This window comes from Budorcas taxicolor, chromosome X, assembly GCF_023091745.1.
Source record: "Budorcas taxicolor isolate Tak-1 chromosome X, Takin1.1, whole genome shotgun sequence".
Taxonomy (NCBI): domain Eukaryota; kingdom Metazoa; phylum Chordata; class Mammalia; order Artiodactyla; family Bovidae; genus Budorcas; species Budorcas taxicolor.
The window spans coordinates 53010101-53019001 of record NC_068935.1 but is presented as its reverse complement, the minus strand read 5'-3'; the positions used below and the strand labels follow the sequence as shown (position 1 = coordinate 53019001).

Genomic DNA, 8901 nt, shown 5'->3' with positions numbered 1-8901 from the left:
GTCAGAACACACAATATTCCAAAACTGAAACAGGAAGAAGTGTATAATCTGAACAGATGAATCACTAGTAGTGAAATTGAACTTATATTAAAAAATCACTTAGCCAAATAAAGTTCAGGACCACACAGCTTCACAGCAGAGTTTTGCCAAGCATATAATTAATAGCTTTTATCCAAATTTCTCGAACTATTCCAAAAAACTGAGACGATGGAGTACCTCCAAATTTATTCTACAAAGCCATAATTATCTTGACACCAAAACCAGACAAATATATCATCAAAAAAGAAAATTAAATGCTAATATTTCTGGTGAATATAGATGATAAAATTCTTAACAAAATATTAGCGAATCAAATTCAACAACACATTGAAATCATCATACACCATGCTCAAGTTGGACTTATTCCAGGGGTACAAATTTTGTTCAATATCTGCAAATCAGTCAATGTGGTACACCACATTAGGAAAGAAAAGGACAAAAATCACATGGATATCTAAATAGATACTGTAACACCATTTGGCAAAATTCAATATCCATTCATTACAAAAACTCATCAAACTTGATATGGAGGGAATATATCTGAACATAATAAAGGTCGTTTATAACAAACACAGCTAATATATTCAGTGGCAAAAAGGTGAAAAAATTTTCCTCTAAAATCAAGAACAAGGATAAGAAAGCTGTGGTACATATACACTATGGAGTATTACTCAGCCATTAAAAAGAATACATTTGAATCAGTTCTAATGAGGTGGATGAAACTGGAGCCTATTATACAGAGTGAAGTAAGCTAGAAAGAAAAACACCAATGCAGTATACTAACACATATATATGGAATTTAGAAAGATGGTAATGATAACCCTATATGTGAGACAGCAAAAGAGACACAGATGTAAAGAACAGACTTTGGGACTCTGAGGGAGAGGGAGAGGGTGGGATGATTTGGGAGAATGGCATTGAAACATGTATACTATCATGTAAGAAATGAATCGCTAGTCTAGGTTCAATACAGGATACAGGATGCTTGGGGCTGGTGCAATGGGATGACCCAGAGAGATGACATGGGGAGGGTGATGGGAGGGGGGTTCAGGGTTGGGAATTAATGTACACCTGTGGTGGATTCATGTCAATGTATGGCAAAACCAATACAGTATTGTAAATTAAAAAAATAAAATTTAAATTAAAAAATCAATTAAAAAATAAAATAAAATCAGGAACAAGGCAAGGATGCCCACTCTTGCCACTTCTAAAATAATGGAAGTTCTAGCTATAGTAATCATTCAAGGAAAAGAAGTAAAAGTCATCCAAATTAGAAGAAAGACATAAAAATGTCACTATTTGCAGTTGACATGATAGTATATACAGAAAACTATAAACCACCACCAAAAAACTATTAGAATTAATAAATGAACTAAAAATGAACTAAAGCCTTAAATGAAAAAAACGTAAATTATGAAACTCCTAGAAGAAAATGTAGGCAGAACACCCTTTGACATAAATCATAGCAATATTTTTTCATCTGTCTCTTAAGGAAAAGGAAAACAAACCAAAAAAAAAAAAAAAAGATCTAATTAAACTTAAAAGCTTTTGCACAGCAAACAAAAACATTGACAAAATGAGAAGACAATCTACTGAATGGGAGTAAATATTCGCAAATGATATGACAATAAGGGGTCAATATACAAAATATATAAACAGATTATACAACGCAAAAAAAAAAAAAAAAACTAAACAATGAGAAGATCTGAATTTTTCCAAAAAAATATGCAGGTGACTAATAGGCACATGAAAAATTACTGAACATCACTAAACATCAGAGAAACGGAAATCAAAATCACAAGGAGATATCACCTCACAGCCATCAGAAAGGCTATCATCAAATCAAAATGTCTGAAAATAACAAATGTTGGCAAGGATGTGGAGAAAAGGAAGCCCTTGTACATAATCGGTGGGAATGTAAATCTGTGCAGTCACTATGTAAAACATCATGGAAATTTCCCAAAAAGAAGAACTAACATGTGACCTAGCAATTTCACCCCTAGGTACATATCAGAAGAAAATGAACATTAATTTGAAAAAATACATGAATTCCAATGTTTATTACAGCCTTATTTACAGTAGAAAAGATATGAAAGCAACTAGTGAATAAAACACACATGGTTCCTGTCTTCATAGCACTTTCATGGAGTATGGGATAGGCAAGTATTTGAACACTATAGTAATCCTTAGAAATAATGGCAGATGCATGTTCATTAAGATGGAAAAATTCTCCTAGCATACTATATAGAAAAGGATGGCTATAATATACCATGTAGCTTGATTCAATTTGTATAAATTAAAAAAATAATCACTGATGTATATATGTTCATCCAAATGTATGTATATTATATATATATATATATTAGCATTATACATCATATAACATATATGTTATAAACATTTAAGTAGAACAACAAAGATAAAATATAACAGTATATATTTCTATTGACACACTTATTGATGTTCTCTAATTTCATTTTTATGCTTCTTATTGCATTTCCATATTGCCTTGCCTCCAGTATATATTTACAATTAGAAAATATTAATAATGCTCTTTCAAAGCAGAGTAACCCAGACATTAAATTAACATATGCCCAGCTGTCCCTTCAAGTTCTTCTCTCTTCCTCCAAGGACATGTTTCTTCACAATTTCCCCATCATACCTTAGATTCCAGTCATATTCAATGCATGTACAAATAGCTTTCTTGGGCCTCAGTGCTTTTGCAGGTTCTCCCCCACTGTCTGGGAAGCACTTTCAAACATATTCACTTGGAGATCTATCTACTTTAGGTGGTTCAGGCTTCATCTTGGGTGTCTTTACTTAAAAGTACCCTTCCACCACCTCCTTGCCATTAGACTTATGACAAATGCCTCTCCTCTTTACAACCACAGCCCAGTGTGGTTTGTGTACTGTGAACCAATTCATTATATAAATGGAAAGATGAGTTTAATATTACATTCCTCCTTTTCCTGCCCTATTCTCTCACACCAGCAGCTGATCACTTCCTATTCTTGTCCTCACTCACCTGGTCCCACTTGCATCAGCCTCCGTGTTCTATTGGAAGGACGCAGATACTACAAATAGGGGTTTTTGCTCTGGCTATTTCTTCTCCCCAAAATTATTTCCCCAAGATAACCCAAGGTCAGTCCCTCATGTCTTTAGTTAAGTCTTTGCTCAAATGTCCTGGATTTAAAAGGGCTTCCCTCACTAACCTCTGGGGAGGAAAAACTCCCCATTTTTCATAACTCATAAGGTTCTCAGTATATTTCGCTATTTAGTCATTAATGTTAACCTTCCATCTTCCCCAACTAGAATGTAAGCCCGATGAGAGGACTATGGATATTGGTTACTGATGTGCACCTTGCACCCACAACAGAGCCTGAAACAGTGCAAGGGGTGAATTAACATCTGTTAAGTGGGAAATAAACTTTACACCAAAGAATTTATGTCCATTTTTACGATTTAATAACAACAAATCCAGACTAATGTAAGAAGGAACTTGATTTGAAGTGACTATGGTGATAGGGTAATCTCTCACACTACCAAAGTAATGCTGGAAATTCTCCAAGCCAAGCTTCAACAATACTTTAACCAAGAACTTTCAGATGTTCAAGATGGATTGAGAAAAGGCAGAGGAAAAAGAGATCAAATTGCCAACATCCTTTAGAACATAGAAAAAAGAAAAAGAATTCCAGAAAAACATCTGCTTCACTGACTATGCTAAATCACTCGACGGTATGGATCAAAATAAATTGCGGAAAATTCATAAATAAACAGGAATATGTGACCATTTTATCTTCCTCTTGAGAAATCTGTATGTAGGGCAAGAAGCAACAGTTAGAACCAGATGTGGAACAACAAACTGATTCCAAATTGGGAAAGGGGTACATCAAGACTGTGTATTGTCACCCTGCTTATTTAATTTACATTCGGAGAACATTCTGAGAAATGTCTGACTGGATGAAGCAAAAGCAGGAATGAAGATTGCTGGGAGAAATATCAATAAACTCAGGATATGCAGACAACACCACCCTTAAAGCATAAAGCAAAGATGAACTAAATAGCTTCTTGATGAGGGTGAAGAGGAAAGAGAAAAAGCTAGCTTACTCAACATTAAAAAAGAGGTTCATGGCATCCAGTCCCATCACTTCATGGCAAATAGTTGGGGAAACAATGGAAACAGTGCAGACTTTATTTTCTTGGGCTCCAAAATCACTGAAGATGGTGACTGCAGCCATGAAATTAAAAGACACTTGCTCCTTGGAAGAAAAGCTATGACCAACCTCAACAGCATATTAAAAAGCACAGACATTACTTTACTGACCAAGGTCTGTAGGTCAAAGCTAAGCTTTTTTCAGTAGTCATGTAAGGATGTGAGAGTTGGACAGTAAAGAAAGTTGAGTGCCGAAGTATTGATGCTTTTGAACTGTTGTGTTGGAGACGACACTTGGGAGTCCCTTGGACTGCAAGGAGATCAAACCAGTCAATTTTAAAGGAAATCAGTCCTGGATATTCATTGGAAGAACTGATGCTGTAGCTGAAGCTCCAGTAATTTGGCCACCTGGTGTGAAAACTGACTCATTGGAAAAGATTCTGATGCTGGGAAAGATTGAAGGCCAGAGGAAAAGGGGGTGACAGAAGATGAGATGGTTGGATGGCATCACCTATTCGATGGACTTGAGTTTGAGCAAGCTCCAGGAGCTGGTGATGGACAGGGTAGCCTGGTGTGCTGCAGTCCATGGTAGACAGAGATTTAGACATTACTGAGCGATTGAACTGAATGATTGTAATAGGGAGAATTCTTTGACAACAAGATCTTCACATGTCTCAAAATAAAACAGAAAAACATGTTCCTTTAACATTGAAGGATAAGCAGCACGAGCAGCAACGTGTGTGTGTGTGTGTGTGTGTGTGTGTGTGATGGGGCAAGTGGTGGGGATGGACGGATGAGCAGACAGCATGATGGAGCAGTTTCACAGGAAGTGTTTCTCTCTGTATTAAGTTGATTCTCAAAATGAGCTGTTAAGGGAGACAGAAACGTCTGAACCTTAGTGCTTGCTCAAGCTTCGGGGAAAACTGAAGTTCAGAGGAGAGAATCTTGCCTAAGTTTAGCCAAGCCAAGTCAGTGGGTATGTTATGGATGATTGTGGGTACTTGGCCAGTCTCTACCATTGTTTATGAGAGGCAAAGTCTGTCCTTAGACAGTATTGTTGTTACCGAAATTGCAAGTCCATGTGTCTGAGGCAGAATGAGGTTCATCAAAACTAAACGTTAGAGTTTGGAACAGAGAAAGGTTTATTACAAATTCATACAAGGAGATGGGTGGCTCATGCTCTAAGAACCCAAAGTTACTGAAAGTTTTCAGTAAGTTTGTTCAAAAACAAATATTAGAGAGAGGTGTGGTTAGCTGTTGCAGACTTCTTGGTGTCTGACCCTTTGTTCTTAAGGTCAGGTCATGGTCGAGTAGTGATGTTCTGGTAAATCTCTATCAGATGAATGTTATTCTCTGTCCTGACAAGAAAGGGCAAAGTCTCAAGGCACAGTTTTCACCCTGAAATGTCCCAGATCTCATTAAGCAGAAGCGAATCTCAGCAGCTCCTTCAGGGCCAGGTTCCCACATTCTGCCCAGCTCGCATCCCTGACAGAGCCAGGCACCCAACCTAATAGGTCCTCAGTCTCTTCAGGCCATCCAAATAGGGAGATCATTTCTCACAGACTGAGACTCAGAAAGATGGCCACTGCTGTTAGGTCACAGAGACAAGGATGGGAGAGAGGTTCATTGCTCCTCAAGGCCTGGACCAAGGCTAGTGGAGGGCCTTAGGGAGGTTCTGCAGTGCTACAGGATGTAGTCCCCAGTCTGTTCCCTGGGCCCTTGAGCTCACCTGCTGGCCCAAGGCTGAGTGAGCTCCAGGGCCTCTAGAAGAAGGCCAGAATCTGCCTCATATCTCTCTCCACCTGATAACCACCACATCACCCTTGACTTCCCACTGGTCCCTCAGTGAGTTAATTGTTGACAGGACACACTGTGGTGCTGACCAATAACTGAGCAGGACAACTAATATCTGTCACTCATTGACAATTGGTTGCATGTAAATGGGGCCCTCTGGGGCACCAAGCAAGGCTGAGCAACATCTGTTGCCTAGTAACAAGATGTGGAGAAATGAGGCACACCAAAGGCTATCTTCTAATCACTGTGCTTATCCTGCTCTGTTATACTGTGAATAGAAAAATAATCACTTTGAGGTTAAGGTTGGTCAGAATAGTTTTCAAGGTAGGCTGGCCTTCACATTCTTGTTGGCTTTTAACTATTAGCTATACTATATGCTGAGCATCTGATCAAGTGGCAGCTGCTGGAAGGGTGTAGAGATAAGCACTAGTGACAGGCATGCCTGGGAATACAATAAAAATAATGATGAGTAAAAGTTAAATAAGTGTTAAAAACCAAAATCTGAGGTTGGAAAGGAGTCAGTCAAAAAGATTCCAGCATGCTGGATCCAAAGTGTCCTTATGTAACAGAGCAGAATGAACACAGCCCTTAACAGGTACCCATCACTTGGCCTTATTACTCTGCATCTTGTTACTAGGCAAAGGGTCTTGCTCAGGCATTGGTCAGTGCCTCACTGGGCCCCGCCAACAAGCAAACAACTATCAATGTGCTACCTACTGGTATTGTCCTGCTGAGCTATTGGTCAGCTCCGCAGTGGGCCCTGCCTATTGATAACTGTCAGTGAGGGACCACTGGGTAAGTGATTTGGTCAAGAGTTAGTGCTGTGGTGTTGATCTGACTCTTGCCTTTGAGCATCTTATTATTATTATTTTTTAAATCAGGAATGTACTTCTGGTAGATGGGGCAAGTTGAGTTTCCTATTCAATGTGAGAGTTGAAGTGTTCCCAACAATATTATTAGAGGAGACATTTAACACTTCTTTTGCTCTGCTGTATAATCTTATGGAGACTGTGTATTGATCTTGGGGAAACAGACTGAGGATTCACCAAGTCTGGGGATATCTAAAGCTCAATGGAGTAGAAAAAACATCCAACCTGTACTTAATTACCTTTAACCACCTTAAGTGCTTACTCTTAAGGTCCTTAAGCCCCCCAAGAACCCCCAATAGGAAAAGCATGGGCTAGAGAAAAGTGACTAGAGAACTCTGAAGTTCTGAAAAGGGATGGAAAGTGTTTTGCAGAGGTTCTTAGAGGGATGGAGGAGGCAGGAGTGTTGAAGGCAGACATATAGGTCAAAGGATAAAGGGAACTGAAGGAAAGTCTAAAGGTCATGAGAAGAAGCACCATGCCCCTGAATTACCACTCCTCAGAATCAGTCACACAGAAGTTTCTGGAGTGGGAAAGTTATATCATGGCCTCCCTTAGCATCCACTAGTCCATGTTGATGGGCAAAGTGGTATACTGTGATGTCTAAGTCCCCCAATGTCTAAGTTTACCAATGGCTGGGGGAGTGCTTAGCTGGCATATCAGATTGAAGGGTGTGGCTCCTCATTTTCCTGAGAGGCTATGTACAGGGAGGTCAGAGGCAGAGATTCTGGGTTAGGCCATTTCTTGGCGTCATCATGACTAAGGTAACCAAGAAGCCACAGCAGTCAAGAAGAGTTACAATGCGGTTTGCTTCAAGGATGAAAGGAAGAAAGAAGACCCTTTGTCAATGGAGGTACAGAGGCAGTGTGAAGGTAAGATGACTCCAACTAAGTTCCCCATGTTCTCCATTGACCTTGCTGTCTAAGACCTCTACACTGCCCCTGCCTGGCACAAAAGTCCTCATCAACCCACATCCCTTTTCATGAGATATCCCTTACAACTCAGTTTTTATACTCTTTCCTCAAAACTAGTAACCTTCTCCTGTGTTTCCAGGCACGAAAGATGACCATGAGGGTCAGAAGACCTCTACAAGGAACCCTGAGAAAGAAAATCCAGTCATATGACACTCAATCAAAGAAAGTGAAGAAAACAAGAAAGCCAAACTGTTTTTTTTCTGTTCCTGTGCATGTAAGAAATTGAATCAAAGCAGAAAAAGGTACCAAAACATGAGGCAGAGTCAGAGCAGGAGGCAAAAACAAAGCAGGAGATAAGCTCAAGCTACCCCAGAATAAGAGACCCTGGAGAAGTACAACCTGGGCAGCCAATAACTGAATAGAAAAGGTCAGACAGTTTAGAATTGTGTCTCCAGAGGTCTGCTTTCTTAGAAATGGCCAACCAGAAAAAGACTGACTCTCACCTTATCATAGTAAACTGATGGCTGTGATTAAAATAAAGATCAAACAGTGAAAAGATTATATTTGTGTGTGTGAATTTCCTGATGGAAGCGAATGAAGGAAGAGAAAAGGTGGGCACCTAAGAAGGGAAGGGTATGGGGTCCCGAGAGGTTGCAGAACAGACCCTCAGGGCCACACTTAGTCAGAGAGTAGAGGTCTGGATTGGGTCAGGAGTCTGCCCTGAAGATGGATAACCCTGCTTAGCAATTGATCTCAGCAGCAAGGATTACTGGTGTGGTATTATTGCCTTTGTTTGGGGTGTGGAATGACATTAGGGTCTAGATTGCCAGAACCCAGATGGGAAGAGGGTATCACATGGGGATTGTGAATGTCATACTTCCCCTGAGAAAGGCAGGCAGAAATCACCTCCTGGCCACCCACGTCATAATGTGGATTGTTGCATCACTTGCCTATGCTGTCAGCTAAAGGTGCTCAGAAGGCACAAAATGCTGATATAACTAAAACCCACAACTAGCACTCCCAAGGACTAAAATAATATTATGAGGGAACAAACCAAATATTGATTAGGCCAGTGTTTTGCTAAGAAATTGGTGGGAGAAGTGTGTTCCCAAAGCCAGGGCAGTGACTGTGTCCC

General features: G+C 39.8%; 1 pseudogene; it reads left to right on the top strand.

The window, feature by feature from the left end:
- The first annotated feature begins 7607 nt into the window (after nucleotides 1-7607).
- LOC128070521 (spermatid nuclear transition protein 3-like) lies at nucleotides 7608-8123 on the top strand (annotated as a pseudogene).
- The last annotated feature ends 778 nt before the right edge of the window (nucleotides 8124-8901 follow it).